A 16851-nucleotide genomic window follows, 5' to 3' on the forward strand; every position below is an offset into this window, starting at 1 on the left:
GCTACATGACAGAAGATAGCAACAATTGCGAGATTGGAAGGATTCCGACCACAAGTCGTAGTGTGCGAAAGAGGCCTAAAGGAGGGAATGCCCTGGCCTTTGGATTTATTCATAGAACAGTTGCCTAGATGGCAAGGAGAGAACTAAAGTATTCGCAAGAGCTATTGGTTATGATAATGATAAGTGCATCAGTCAACATTCGAGGATGAATATTCCAAAGGGAGGAATGATGTTACATCTCATGTTTTCGTACGTGGAAGTACGCCATAGGTAAATTAATATAAGTTTGGAAATGAGATGTTACATTCCGCATTTTCGTACGTTAAAGCTTTGTCGTAAGTTAATCAACATAAGTTTGGGAATGAGATTATTTTGGGATTATAAGGATTATGTTATTTCAAACAAGTGATAAGTAAATTCGTGAAGGTGAGAGGGTAAGAAAATTGAAGAAAATGAATTTCATCGAAATTTGATATTTTGGGATAAAATACGGCCTTAGCTATAATACCTGGTATTTATGGACTAGTGTCATACAAGGTACCACATGGCCATGATAGTAAAGGTGTATAAAGTATGCTAAAAGTGAGTAGTATTTTAAGTAATTTGAGATAATTCCTAATTATGTGGATTATTGGTTAGTGGGAGATTAACAAGTTAGTTAAAGATTTGTGGATAAGCTTAATTATGTTATTGGATAATCTTTATAAAGCCAAAAACATGGCAGCCCACAAAGCCATGGATTGTGACTCTTAAGTCCATAAAATAGGTGGCACATTTGGAGGATTTTGTGGCTTAAACATCACAAAAGGGTGGGGCCCACAAATCTCAAAGATAAGAGATTAAAATACATAAGTTAAGAGGGAAATACATAAGCTTGAAGCTTACAGATGAAAAAGCTTCAAGCAAAGATCATATTCTTCAAAACGTGAGCCACATATCTATTTTTTAAGAAAGAGTCACTCATATATCCACTCTTAAAGAAAAGTCTTGTATCAGAATGTTAGGCAACGGATATTCACACAAGAATTCAAGAATTCAAGAATATCATACGGATTTTTTCCTACTTCGATCTGTCATTACGTGTTGTCGCAAGACGTGTGTTAGAGGAATTATCAAGAGAATCGGTCCAGGTATGATAAGGTTATCCCTTCTTTCTTTTTGGCATGATCCATACGATACAAACGAAACGAGCAAATGCACATCTTTCATAAATGACTCTATTCATAGAAGTACTAGAAGTGCCTACGTTCTTGATTCCCGATGTGTCCTATTATTCAATCATTTGTTCATGGGTCTCAGAAAATACGTAAGTTGATAAAGTTTACTTCATGATATTAATCAAAGGTATAATGGTCTTATGACACTCTGAAAGATTTTATTGACGTACTTCTCATGCATTGCATTCATTTACATTGACCCATGACCAGATGGTGTTATATACGCGTATATATGTATATTATATGTATATGGGATATGGAAAAAGGTTATGGCGTTATATACACACCACCACCTGATCAGCTGGTATGCGTTGATGATTTGCCCATAGTGGCCGAAATGATATGATGGGATGCCCTCAGAGGTTTGATGATGTTATGAACGTATATACCCACGCTTGGTATGACATTTATAAGAATATGCATGACATTGTAAATATTAATTCACAGAGTTATTCACACATACACGTCGAGTTTTTTACTCCAAGTTTTTCTCATGCCTATGGTTTACTGATTTTCATTCCTTACATACTCGGTACATTATTTGTACGGGCATCCCTTTTGCCTGGGGACGCTGCGTTTCATGCCCACAGGTCCCGATAGATACGTCGAGAGTCCTCCAATAAGGCTATCAGCTCCACAGAAGATGCTGGTGTGCTCCATTTGCTCCGAAGTTGCTATTTGGTCAGTATGATTAGGACATGTGTTGATTGGTATGGCGGGGTTCTGTCCCGACCTTTATGATATTTATGTACTCTTAGAGACTTGTAGACAGATGTCATGTATACGGATACTTGTACGACCTTGTCGACCTATGTTTTAAGTATATAATGGATCACATTGGTCTTATAAGCTCGTATGTTATATGTATAAGTTGATATTTCAATTTGTATTCTACTTATCTCATGCAGTCTCTCCAGCTCAGTTATCTATGATAGTATGATACGAAGAGATACCTTATGTTGGTACTCAGTTGAGTAAGATACCGGGTGCCCGTCGCGGCCCATCGGTTTGGGAAGAAAGTCAAAATATCAGTTCAGAAGTAACCCTACAAGCACAAGGGCATGGAGGTAAGCAACTACGGATAATTATAGGCTAGGAAGAACATCAAAAGGTCCGTAATAAGCTTACAGCTTTACAAGAGTCAAGGGTTCTCCCTAAGTACTACAACGAAAGACTTGCTGAGGAAATAAGGAAGAAGGCTTCAACCTAAGTACAACAACCTAAAAAGGAAATGGTCGTGTAACAACATTGTAAGCACTCCAAAGGAAAATGGCACCTACCGTGGCTAATGAACGAGAAGTAAAATTAAAAGTAATATTCGAGATTATATGAGTTGCACGAAAACTCTGGCACGCGTGAGAACTAATATAAGCTAAGTATACATGGAAAAGAGGGCAGAAAGATCAGGAAAAGTAATAGCTTATGTTAAAGAAAGCTAAGAAGGAACGAAAGGAATTATTCGATCAATGATCCCGAGTTGGTGACGTTATGAACGCACTTAAGAGTTTGGAGTTTTATACCTGAAGCATATACAACCGTAAAAGATTCTGGTATACGTTAAAAGAAAGAATTGAGCCTAGGTCATAGACGAAGGATTGAATTGTTAGAGGATTGTATCGTGGATATCCCTCAGTGCCCATGAAAGGCTAAAGTAATAACTAATACCAGGAGCCGTAGATCGGAAGATAGCTTAAGCCTACATAAAGGCTGATTAGAAAGAAGAGGAAACTAAAGAGTTACATCGACTAAGTATAACAGGAGTGGACCAAGAGAATTATAGACCTCAGGATCACTCTTAAATAGCAGAGGTATAAAAGAGATGGTACAGTAGCCATATTTTATAACGGCTCTACGATGGAGCCAACTGAAGAGTACCAGCCTCATAAGAAGTCAGTATGAAGCTCCCACTAGATTGTGTATGCACCAAAGGTGCAAGTATTATAATAGAGCTTCAGGTTGTGGAGGTAAATTATACCTATGTGGAAGGGAGGTTATGAAAGAGATAGAAGAATGTAAGGCAATATTTTAAGGTAGGTAAGGAAAAGGTGAACAACGTACAAGATACTCAATTGCAGAAGGTTATGAATAGTCCATACTGCGGATAAGAGGCTAGAAGCGCGGGGATTTTAGTATCCAGGAATGATAGCAGCGTCGTCAGTAGCATACCTTCCAGCCTATGGTTTCTAAGAATTGAAAGGTGTAATTAGAGAGTAAAAGAAGAGTTAGAGACGATGTGATGTCTCGATGTTCAGAAAAAGCATAAGGAAATCGGTCGCAAGCTAAAGTATGATAGAACGACAAGGTTTTAGAAAGACAGGAGTAAGGATAAGAAAAAGGCAAGTGAAAAGGTGACGAAGATGGATAAGTCCTCGGGATTAAGCCCGTGAAAACAAGGGAGCTGATGGTTCCTCTAAGTTATAGAAAGCTCAGTATAGCCTGAATGAACTCAAAGGAGTCTAAGACTAGTAGCATTTAGAAGAGATGGAATGCTGCCCCGGTAGTAGAATGAGTGTGTGATTGTGATAGATAAAGGATGACGTTTGGGCCTTCGATTGAGTACTTAAAGAGGATTTCATGAATTGTAAAGGACTAAAATACCCATATAAGGTGAGTCACATTGGGATGCTATAAAGTATGGTTATGGAAGTATAGTATCACCCCCTAGGTGGATCAATCTAATTACTCCAGATACCCCTATGAGACGCGAGGCCTAGCAGTGGTGTTACATAAGAGATCAAGTTATCAGTGGTAGATGATGGATCAATATTAAGGTGAATCGACAATAGATGGATAAAAGTTTTACAGTATGAGATGAGATTAGACCATCAGTCTTAAGGATAAGCAACGAGAGTAACCTGGAGTTGATTGCAGACCTCAATAACGATAAATCGAAGTAAGAGTTATGGTATAGTATGACCAACACAGATATAGTAAAGTCATACAAATGGATAACCAGGTCTATAAAATAAGATATAACAATATTTGCAAGTTCTACAAAGTACCGAGCGAAGAACTTCAGTATACCTATAGATGCCCAGAGAGACATCTTATTAATCTTTGTATATGTTTACAAAGTAAGGCCTAGAGATTGGCTAAAAGCTAGAAGAAAAAGGAGAGAAAAGTCGCAAAGGCACACTTACAAGGTCAGTATTGTAGAGGCTGCATGATAGAAGGTAGCAACAGTTATGAGATTGGAAGGATTTCGATCACAAGTCATGGTGTGGGAAAGAGGCCTAAAGGGGGGAATGCCCTGGCCTTTGGACTTATCCATAGAACAGTTGCCTAGATGGCAAGAGGAGCACTAAAGTATTCGTAAGAGCTATGGGTTATGAGAATAATAAGAGCATCAGTCAGTATTCGAGGACGAATGTTCCAAAGGGGGGAATGATGTTATATCCCGCATTTTCGTATGTTAAAGTTTTGTCGTAAGTTAATCGACGTAAGTTCAGGGATGAGATTATTTTGAGATTATAAGCATTATGCTATTTCAAACAAGTGATGAGTAAATTCGTGAAGGTGAGAGGGGAAGCAAGTCAAAGAAAATAAATTTTCGTCCAAGTTTGACATGTTGGGATAAAATACGGCCCGAGCTAAAATACTCGGTATTTATGGACTAGTGCCATACAAGGTACCACATGACCATAATAGTAAGGTGTATAAGGTATGTGAAAAGTGAGTAGTATTTTAAGTAGGTGGAAATAATTCTTAGTTATGTGGATAATTGATTAATTATTGGGTAATGGGACATTACCTAGTTAATTAATAATTGGTGGTTGATTGATCGAAGTGTTTGGATAAAGACTAAAGCAAACAAAATATGGCAGCCCTTTGAAATACATTAAGTGACTCATAACATGGAAGGCAAGGTGGCCATTTAAGTGTCGTGTGTATGACACTTCCGTAGGATATCTAAAGTTTGACCTTGGAACTTCAAGTTAATCTCAAATCCAAACAATTCCAATAAAGTTTGGAATTCCGTAAGCATACCCATGATCCCTTTGATTATTTCAAGTTAATCTCAAATCCAAACAATTCCAATAAAGTTTGAAATTCCATAAGCATACACTCTATTCATAGAAATATTAGGGGTGTCTATATTCTTGATTCCCCATATGAATTATTATTATATCTTCTGTTCATGGGTCTCAGAAAAATACGTATTTGATAAAATTTATCTGACAGGCATATTATTTTTATGACATTCCGAGAAAATCTTATTAACGTATTTCTTAAGGCATACTATTTTTATGACATTCCGAGAAAATATTATTAACGTATTTCTTATGCATTTCATGCATTTATGTACATTGAAACATGACCAGGTGGCGTTATATATGCGTATATATGTATATTATATGTATATGGAATATGAAAAAAGGTTATGGCATTATATACACACCACCACCTGATCAGCTGGTATACGTTGACGATTTGCCCATAGTGCCTGAAATGATATGATGGGATGCCCTCAGAGGCTTGATAATGCTATAAACACATATACCTATGTATGGTATGATATTTATACGCATATGCATGACATTAAAAAAAATAAAATGACTCACAGAGCTATGCACATGTACATGTCGAGTCTTTTACTCCATGTTTCTCTCATGTCTATTATTTATTGATTTTCATTCCTTACTTACTCGGTACATTATTTGTACCGACATCCCTTTTGCCTAGGGATGCTGCGTTTCATGCCTGCAGGTCTCGATAGACAGGTCGAGAGTATTCCAAGTAGGCAATCAGCTCAGCAGAAGATATTAGTGCACTCCATTTGCTCCGAAGTTGCTTGTGTGGTCTGTATGATTTAGATGTGTATGGTTTGGTATGGCGGGGCTCTGTCCGGACCTTTATGATAATTATGTACTCTTAGAGGCTTGTAGACATATGTCGTGTACGTGAAAGATTGTACGACCTTGTCAGCCTATGTTTTGAATTTATAAATGATGATGTTGGCCTATTAGGGACGTATATCATATGTATATTATGATGTAATAAGAAAGATACATTACGTTGGTACTCGGCTGAGTAAGGTATCGGGCGCCCATCGCGGCCCACCGGTTTGGGTCGTGACAGAAGTGGTATCAGAGCAGTTATGTCCTAGGGAGTCTACAAGCCGTGTCTAGTATAGTCTTGTTTATGGATGTGTCGTGCACCGCACTTATAAGCAGGAGGCTACAAGGTATTTAGGATTGTCACTCTTTCTTCTTACTCTAGATCGTGTGGTAAAGATCAGTTGTAGGAACTCAACTTTCTAAACTCTATCTTATTCATAATACGATGATGCCTACACCCAGAAAGACGGTTGGTAAGAGATATGGCTATGGAAGTGTTGAGTCAGAGGAACTCGACTTTGTATCATGCTTATGATAAGTAAATGTGAGGTATTCATCAGACCATGTGAATACTAAGATGTGTAAGCTTCTTGATAAGGATCCCTAAGACAAGAATGCCTATCCACTTTTATGATAAAAAGAAAAAAGAGAATCAAAAAGTAGACATAAGTTTCAGCAAGTAACAGAAGCAAGGGGAAAAAGGGTACGAGGTACCCAGTTAATGAAGATTTTCGGTATTTTCAGCTCAGGTAGAGCAATAAGCATTTTGAGTTACCTTCAATAGTAATAGAGGTATGCATAATTGGTCGCACCCATCTCATTTATGCCCTATGAGGGCTAATAAAAGAAGTATAAGAAAATGATGGGATATCAGAATCCGGCTAGGGTTAGAGTAACCCAAAATAGTGAATTGATTGTTTGCGTTAGTTGACATTTCCGAAGTATATTGCAAATATGCTAACAGATCTCCTTGTGAGACACCCAGATGGTGCACTCTAGGATAGTATAGCTATATATGAATACTAGAATGTCCAAGGACATGCACTGGAATCCTGGAAGGAATAAATATTATCTTAGTATGGCTCCCATCCCTAGTAGAGAGATAATGCTAGGCAACCCGAAGAGCCAGTGGATGGAGCAAAGGGAGCTAAAAGCAAAAGAATGTCTTGTTGAAGTTTTCTGAATAAAGTGATAGACATAAATATAAGCGGGAAATAAGAAGAGAGTTAATGAAGCATTATGAGTAGGATATGATACATGGATGACAACGGTAGATCAAAAGATAATAGTATTACAGAATCTATAGTCGAGTGAAGGAAGAGACGAGAGGTGATAGGCCTTAAGACAATAAAAGAGTATAGCCATAAAGTCATATCCTCACTTCGAGATATAAGTTCATGATTCCAACGCAACTACCAGAAGGAAAAGTTAGACCCCAGAATAATAGGAATCAGTATGGGCTGGTGAACAAGATAGACTAAACATGAATTAGGGACTGAGTGATTGGATAATAGTCGGCATCATGAGAGTTTCGAATTTTGTTCCGGTGATAATAGAATGGACAACAGAAGAAGATCCATGATGAATTTAGTGGTCACTCAGGTAGACGCTTCCCTAAAGCAAGCAATGTGAGCAAAGTTAAGCTTAAGGGACTGTATGTACCAGTTACACTAAGTGTCACCATCGCGAGTGAGGAATTTTGTTATCCTTGTTAACAGAAGGATTACCGCAAGGCGAGCAAGGGTCATTGATGATGTGAGAGGACACCAAAAATGAAGAGGAAAAACATCTATAGGCAGGTCGTCATAGCTCCATTTATTAGTACTCCCCTAAAGGGGGGAGTATGGAATGGTGTGGCATTAAGTCAGAATTAAGTGGATATAGTAACTATGGAATGATAAAGGAAGAATGCGATAAAAATGAGAAAATGATGAAATTGTACTTATTCAAATGTTACAGATATGCTATGATTCCAGAACATTATGTAAGCACGATGCCAAGAAAAGGAAGTAAAGGTTCCTGCCCGAGATGTTTTTGATAAATAAGGAGCTAGTGCGAGAGGTAAGTTAAGACAAAGGAAATAACCCAAGAAAGATTACGCGGAATATGGATATGAGGATGGGCCAACGAGTAGTTAGATTCAGGAAGAGCCGAGTCAGGACTAGATAAGAGGTTACAGACAAATCAACAGATCATGCAAGATAAATATAGTGAACCCCAACATGGAGAATTCAGCCTTGCAGTAATGTCATTATAATACTTGAGATATATTCAGATAGGAGTCGGGGTAGTAAAGGGTACTGTATGAATGTTACGGGAATAAAAGAGAATGCCATTGGGAAGACAGTCAAAATATCAATCCAGAAGCAACCCTACAAGCACAAGGGCATAGAGGTAAGCAACTACGGATAATTATAGGCAAGGAAGGACATCAAAAGGTCCGTAATAAGCTCACAGCCTTACAAGAGTCAAGGGTTCTCCCTAAATACTACAATGAAAGACTAGCTGAGGAAATAAGGAAAAAGGCTTCAACCTAAGTACAACGACCTAAAAAGGAAATGGTCGTGTAACAACAGTCTCATAAAAACATTGTAAGCACTCCAAAGGAAAATGGCACCTACAGTGGCTAATGAACTGGAAGTAAAATTAAAAGTAATATTCGAGATCATATGAGTTGCAAAAAAACCCTAGCATGCGTGGGAACTAAGATAAGCTAAGTATGCATGCAAAAGAGGGCAGAAAGGCCAGGAAAAGTAATAGCTTAAGTTAAAGAAAGCTAAGAAGGAACGAAAGGAATTATTCGATCAATGATCCCGAGTTGGTGACGTTATGAACGCACTTAAGAGTTTGGAGTTTTATACCTGCAGCATATACAACCGTAGAAGATTCTGGTATACATTAAAAGAAAGAATTGAGCCCAGGTCATAGACGAAGGATTGAATTGTTAGAGGATTGTATCATGGATATCCCTCAGCGCCCATGAAAGTCTAAAGTAATAACTAATACCAGGAGCCGCAGATCGGAAGATAGCTCAAGCCTACATAAAGGCTGATTAGAAAGAAGAGGAAACTAAAGAGTTACATCGACAAAGTAAAATAGGAGTGGACCAAGAGAATTATAGACCTCAAGATCACTCATAAATAGCAGAGGTATAAGAGAGATGGTACAGTAGCCATATTTTATAAAGGCTCTACGATGGAACCAACTGAAGAGTACCAGCCTCATAAGAAGTCAGTATGAAGCTCCCACTAGATTGTGTATGCACTAAAGGTGCAAGTATTATAATAGAGCTTCAGGTTATGGAGGTAAATTATACCTATGTGGAAGGGAGGTTATGAAAGAGATAGAAGAATATGAGGCAATATTTTAAGGTAAGTAAGGAAAAGGTGAACAACGTACAAGATACTCAAATGCAGAAGGTTATGAATAGACTATACTGCGGATAAGAGGCTAGAAGCGCGGGGATTCAATATCCAGGAATGATAACAGCGTCGTCAGTAGCATACCTTCCAGCCTATGGTTTCTAAGTACCGAAAGGTCTAATTAGAGAGTAAAAGAAGAGTTAGAGACGATGTGATGTCTCGATGTTCAGAAAAAGCATAAGGAAATTGGTCGCAAGCTAAAGTATGATAGAACGACAAGGTTTTAGAAAGACATGAGTAAGGATAAGAAAAGGGCAAGTGAAAAGGTTATGAAAATGGCTAAGTCCTCGGGATTAAGCCCATGAAAACAAGGGAGCTGATGGTTCCTCTAAGTTATAGAAAGCTCAGTATAGCCTGAATGAACTCAAAGGAGTCTAAGACTAGTAGCATTTAGAAGAGATGGAATGCTGCCCTGGTAGTAGAATGAGGGTGTGATTGTGATCGATAAAGGATGACGTTTGGGCCTTCGATTGAGTAATGACTTGAAGAGGATTTCATGAATTGTAAAGGACTCAAATACCCATATAAGGTGAGTCACATTAGGATGCTATAAAGTATGGTTATGGAAGTATAGTATCACCCCCTAGGTGGATCAATCTAATTACTCCTGATGCCCCAATGAGAGCGAGCCTTAGCGGCGGTATTACATAAGAGATCAAGTTATCAGTGGTAGATGATGGATCAACATAAAGGTGAATCAACAATAGATGGATAAAAGTTTAACAGTATGAGATGAGACTAGACCATCAGTCTTAAGGATAACCAACGAGAGTAACCTGGAGTTGGTTGCAGACCTCAATAACGATAAATCGAAGTAAGAGTTATGGTATAGTATGACCAACACAGATGTAGTAAAGTCATACGAATGGATAACAAGGTCTATAAAATAAGATATAACAATATTTGCAAGTTCTACAAAGTACCGAGCGAAGAACTTCAGTATACCTATAGATGCCCAGAGAGACATCTTATTAATCTTTGTATATGTTTACAAAGTAAGGCCTAGAGATTGGCTAAAAGCTAGAAGAAAAAGGAGAGAAGAATCGCATAGGCACACTTACAAGGTCAGTATCGTAGAGGCTGCATGATAGAAGGTAGCAACAGTTACAAGATTGGAAGGATTTGGATCACAAGTCATGGTGTGGGAAAGAGTCCTAAAGGGGGGACTGCCCTGGCCTTTGGACTTATCCACAGAACAGTTGCCTAGATGGTAAGAGGAGCACTAAAGTATTCGTAAGAGCTATGGGTTATGAGAATTATAAGTGCATCAGTCAACATTCGAGAACGAATGTTCCAGGGGGGAATGATGTTACATCCCGCATTTTCGTATGTTAAAGTGTTGTCGTAAGTTAATCGACGTAAGTTCGGGAATAAGATTATTTTGAGATTATAAGCATTATGCGATTTCAAACAAGTGAGGAATAAATTTGTGAAGGTTAGAGGGGAAGAAAGTCAAAGAAAAGGAATTTCTAGGATAAAATACGGCCCGAACTAAAATACTCAGTATTTATGGACTAGTGCCAAATAAGGTACCACATGACCATAATAGTAATGTGTATAGGGTATGTGAAAAGTGAGTAGTATTTTAAGTAGGTGAAAATAATTCTTAATTATGTGGGTAATAGGTTAATTATTGGGTAATGGGACGTTACCTAATTAATTAATAATTGGTGGTGGATTGATTGAAGTCTTTGGATAAAGACTAAAGGAAAAAAAATGTGACAGCCCTTTGAAATACATTAAGTGATCATAACTTGGAAGGCAAGGTGGCCATTTAAGTGTCATGTGTATGACACTTCCGTAGGATATCTAAAGTTTGGCCTTGGAACTTCAAGTTAATCTCAAATCCAAACAATTCCAATAAAGTTTGGAATTCCGTAAGCATACCCATGATCCCTTTGATTATTTCAAGTTAATCTCAAATCCAAACAATTCCAATAAAGTTTGGAATTCCGTAAGCATAAACATGATCCCTTTGATTATTTCAAGTTAATCTCAAATCCAACAAGAACAATTCCAACGAGATTTCTTAGCACCGTAGCAACGTGAGATTTTGCGATTCTAAAGGAGTACGGTGCAACCTTTTCCAAGAATATCCTACGGATTTTTCCCTACTCCAGATATGTTAAGGCTATCCCTTCTTTCCTTTTGACATGATCTATACGACACGAACGAAATGAACAAATGCACAATTTCCATAAATGGCTCTATTCATAGAAATATTAGGGGTGTCTATATTCTTGATTCCCCATGTGAATTATTATTATATATTTTGTTCATGAGTCTCAGAAAAATACGTATTTGATAAAATTTATCCGACAGGCATATTATTTTTATGACATTCCGAGAAAATCTTATTAACGTATTTCTTAAGGCATACTATTTTTATGACATTTCGAGAAAATTTTATTAACGTATTTCTTATGCATTTCATGCATTTATACATATACATTGACCCATGACCAGATGGCATTATATACGCGTATATATGTATTTTATATGTATATGGAATATGAGAAAAGGTTATGGCGTTATATACGCACCACCACCTGATCAGCAGGTATACATTGACGATCTGCCCACAGTGGCTGAAATGATATGATGGGATGCCCTCAGAGGCTTGATGATGCTATGAACGCATATACCTATACATGGTATGATATTTATACGCATATGCATGACATTATAAAAAATGAAATGACTCACAGAGCTATGCACACGTACATGTCGAGTCTTTTACTCCATGTTTCTCTCATGTCTATTATATACTGATTTTTATTCCTTACATACTCGGTACATTATTTGTACTGACGTCCCTTTTGCTTGGGGATGCTGCGTTTCATGCCCACAGGTCTCGATAGACAGGCCGAGAGTCCTACAAGTAGGCGATCAGCGCAGCAGAAGATATTGGTGCACTCCATTTGCTCCGGAGTTGCTTGTTTGGTCAGTATAATTTAGATGTGTATGGTTTGGTATGGCGGGGCTCTGTCCCGACCTTTATGATAATTATATACTCTTAGAGGCTTGTAGACATATGTCCTGTATGTGAAAGATTGTACGGCCTTGTCGGCCTATGTTTTGAGTTTATAAATGATGATGTTGGCCTATTAGGCTCGTATGTCACGTGTATATGATGATGTAATAAGAAAGATACGTTACGTTTGTACTCGGTTGAGTAAGGTACCGGGTGCCCGTCGTGGCCCATCGGTTTGGGTCGTTACACGCAACATGTTTCCTCACACCAATAGGAAGTATTCACCCCAAACAGTGATAGAAATCATCGAGAGCCCCTGGAAATCCATTGGCACATACCCAAGCTATCAGAACCGAATTCCTCTAACTCAACCAAGCCACGCAGTTGCCCAAAACCCATGAGCATTGCCACGAAATACCTGTGGAGACCCACCACATCATAAATACCTAAGGAACCGATCACATCATTACCGTGTTGATCCAATTTACTATCAAACCGCCACGTTTCCTCTGAGTTCCTTCTAGATTAACCTCAAGTTGATACCTCTCCTTGCGAGAACACCATGATCCTTACCCCAAAGCTCACCATAAGAGGTTCTAGCATAAAAACTGCACCGTCCTAAGGACCATAAGCCGTTGCATTCCCTCTTAGCACCCCCAAAGTACCACAACCAAGGCACCCACTCTGAAGGGACCTTCTGTGAATATAAACCCGTTTCCTCCACCACTTAGTCTTCCTGTTAATGAAATGCATAATCCACAGTGATATGGAAATACCGTGAGCCTCGACACCATCCACTCTAAATCTTAAACCCTAGCCACGACCACTATGCCATCACTTAAGCTTCCTGAGTCTGAACTCATCAATAAGTCATGAGAGTCAAATCCGTTTCATAATTAAACAACATGAAAGCCTTTCAATACACTCATAACTCGAGACTATACACCACATCAAGATAGAAACCAACGCCCATTACCCCTTTTTACACCTCAAGCAGACTTCTTTCGTCACATTCAATCACCCGAATATAGTCTGTAGCCACATCCTACTCGTCATTTAGTCACCCAACCACTCGCCTGCCACATCTCCACTCATAGGGGCACTACCGGATGTATAAGTGGAAAAGCACATGCTCACATAACTGAGATCCCCGTGCTCAAACCACAGTCACAACCTGACCTCATGTACTCTAGACTGACCCATCATCAGCACACAGGAATTATATCTCGCATCTCATCCAGGGACTCACAAGCCGTCGATGCTCCACCGATACCGAGCAGTCGCATGCGCAAACGAATACGTGGAAGGAATTCAAAAAGTTACGCTCCAAGCGGAATCAATGTCGCAAGATAAGGAAAGAAGGATGGGAAGTTTATCCTAAATGCCCTGCAGCCTCTCGAAGATAGGTATGGACGTCATCATACCGATCCGCAAGACTCTACTAGACACCTAACCCAGAATTCACTAGTCGTGATGGCACCTAACCCAACCCGCTAGGTAAGCCAATTAACGATTTCCCATTTTCAATTAATTTAATAACACAATTTAACAAATGAGATATCTAAGTCTTATACATCCCCAAGAATTGCTAGTACAAATCATGAGCTTCTAAGAATAGAATTTACAAGCTGATATGAAGTAAATACATCTTATGTTTGAAAAGTACATAAACAGAGTTTTTTATAAATCTAGGGCTACCATGAACAAGAGGCAGCTACAATAGGAACGCAAGTACATATTTAATCCCGGCAACCATAGAACACAGCAATAACAACAACCAATATCTGCACGCAATGTGCAGAAGAGTAGTATCAGTACAACCGATCCCATGTACTGAGTAAGTATCTTGTCTAACCTCGTCGAAGTAGTCACGAGGATTTGGTTAAAAGATGCTCATTGATAAAACATGTAATGTAACTAACAATAAAACTATACTACAGTACAACAGAGTAGAGCACACGAAACGATTATACAAAGCAATAGCGGAGTACTAAAAGAAAACACAATTCAACAGGTATCAAAATCTCTCCCAATCCTTTCCTGAGAGTGAAAGCCAATAAATCACAACAATCACATCAAAACTTTCATATGTGAGAAATATACCCAAGACATCAAATTCAACGGCACGGCAACACCCTTCGTGATGTAATGACCCGATAGGTCATTTTGAGAATCTGCACTTCGCTCGGAGTTTTTAGAGCTCGAGCATCTCCGCATGATGTTTTATGACTTGTGTAAATCATCGGTGTTGGTTTTCAAGTTATCTGAAATCGATTTGGAAGGATGAACTTCAAGATTCAAGCTCTAAGTTGGAATAATTGACTAAGGTTGGATTTTTGGGTAAACGAACTCGGAATCGGGATTTTAAGATTCCAACAGGTTCGTATGATCATTTCGTACTTGGGCGTATGTTCGAATTGGATTTTGGATAACCCGAGAGCATTTTGGCGCCTATTGTGGAAGTTAGCATTTTGGAAGAAATTCATCATATATGGGCTGAAGTGCATTTCAATGTTATCGATGTCCGTTTGGGATTCCGAGTCTGAGAATAGCTCCGTATGGTGATTCTGGTATTGGGAGCGCATCCGAAAATGGATTTGGAGGTCCGTAGGTTATTTTGGAGTCGTTTGGCAAAAGTTAGAAATTTGAAGGTTTTTGAGAAGTTTGACCGGAAGTGGACTTTTTGATATCGGAGTCGGAATCTGATTTCGTAAGTTGGAGCAGGTCTGTAATGTCAAATGTGACTTGTGTGCAAAATTTAAGGTCAATCGGACGTGATTTGATAGGTTTCGGCATCAGTTGTGGAAGTTTGAAGTTTCAAGTTCATTGAATTAGAATTGAGGTGTGATTCGTCGTTAAGATATTGTTTTGTGTGTTTTGAGGCCTCGAGTAGGTCCGTGTTATGTTATGGGACTTGTTGGTATGTTTAGACGGGGTCCCGGGGGCCTCGGGTGTGTTCCGGTAGGCTACGAGATATTTTCGTCCTATTTTGAACTGCTAAATCTGTCATCTGGTTTTCCTATATCGCGTTCGCGTCCTTGCACTCGCGTTCGCATAGTGTTATTTTGGAGGGTGGAATATTTCCTCTTCGCGTTCGCAGCTACCCTCTCGCGTTCGCAAAGTTCTGCCACCTCCTTCTTTGCGTTCGCATTCCATATGTCGCGTTCGCGAAGTGCAAACCAGGCCCCGAGCACTGGTGATAATTTTCCTCTTCGCGTTCACGTGTCTCTTTCGCGTTCGCGTAAGTCCTGTCCCTTGTTCATCACGTTCGCATCCCGTTTCTCACGTTCGCGAAGGATATTCTAGGCAGCTTTTGTTTTCTTCTTCGCGAACGCAATAGTTCTTCCGTGTTCGCGATGCATAAAAGACTTGGGCAGTGTTTTTTTTAAAATCGTGATTTTGACTTCATTTTAACATTTCCAAGCCCGGATTAAGGCGATTCTTGGAGCAATTTTCATCTTGTGGACTAGGGTAAGCATTCTCTACTCATTTTTGATCTTATATCACGAATCTACCCTAGTTTTTGGTCATTGGATTATGAATTTTATAGAGGAAATTGGAGGTTTTGGCCTAAAGTTCATAATATGAATTTTTGAGTTTTGAACATCGAATTGGAGCCGGATTTGAGTGAAACTAGTATGGTTGGACTCGTACTTGAATGGGTGGCCGTATTTTGTGAAATTTATCGGGTTCCGAGGTGCGGGCCCGGGGGTCGACTTTTGGGTCGATTTTTAGACTTTGTTAAAGGCTGAGACTTTATGATCCGGAATAGTCTCTTATGAGTTTTATTTATGCTTTGAAGTTATTTTGATTAGATTTGAGCCGCCCGGAGGTCATATCACCTGAGGAGTTCATTTTGAGTATCGGTTTGCCTTCTTTGAGGTAAGTGTTTTACCTAACTTTGTTGAGGGAATTTTTTTTACTATTTGATATTGTTTGCTACATGCGAGGGTGATACATATATGAGGTGACGATCATATATGCATGTGCCAGGGTAACCATGCTCGGGGGTAAAATATGTTATAAACTGTGTCTTGTAGAATCACGTGATCTTCTTGCCTCATGCCTTACTTGGCTCCTAGATGCTAAGAACATAGTATTAAATGTTAGAAACTAAGACTTAGCTTATTATAACTTGATCAAAATTGATGGAAATTCTGAAAATACATTGGTGTGTTTAATTCGGTCATCAATATGCATAATCATTAATACATTGCTACGACTGATATTCTTGAGATACTAGATTCTATACTTGTGTAGATCATTTGTGAAATTTGTTGGAATACTTGAATAAAAAGGTTCTTGTGGGTTTATTGAACTATTGTTGGCTTGGAAAGTTGTGATTGGGATTCATTTGAAATATTCGTTTAAACACTCCCCTTGATGTTATTTATGCTTCC

This window comes from Nicotiana tabacum, chromosome 15, assembly GCF_000715075.1.
Source record: "Nicotiana tabacum cultivar K326 chromosome 15, ASM71507v2, whole genome shotgun sequence".
NCBI classification, from domain to species: Eukaryota; Viridiplantae; Streptophyta; class Magnoliopsida; order Solanales; family Solanaceae; genus Nicotiana; species Nicotiana tabacum.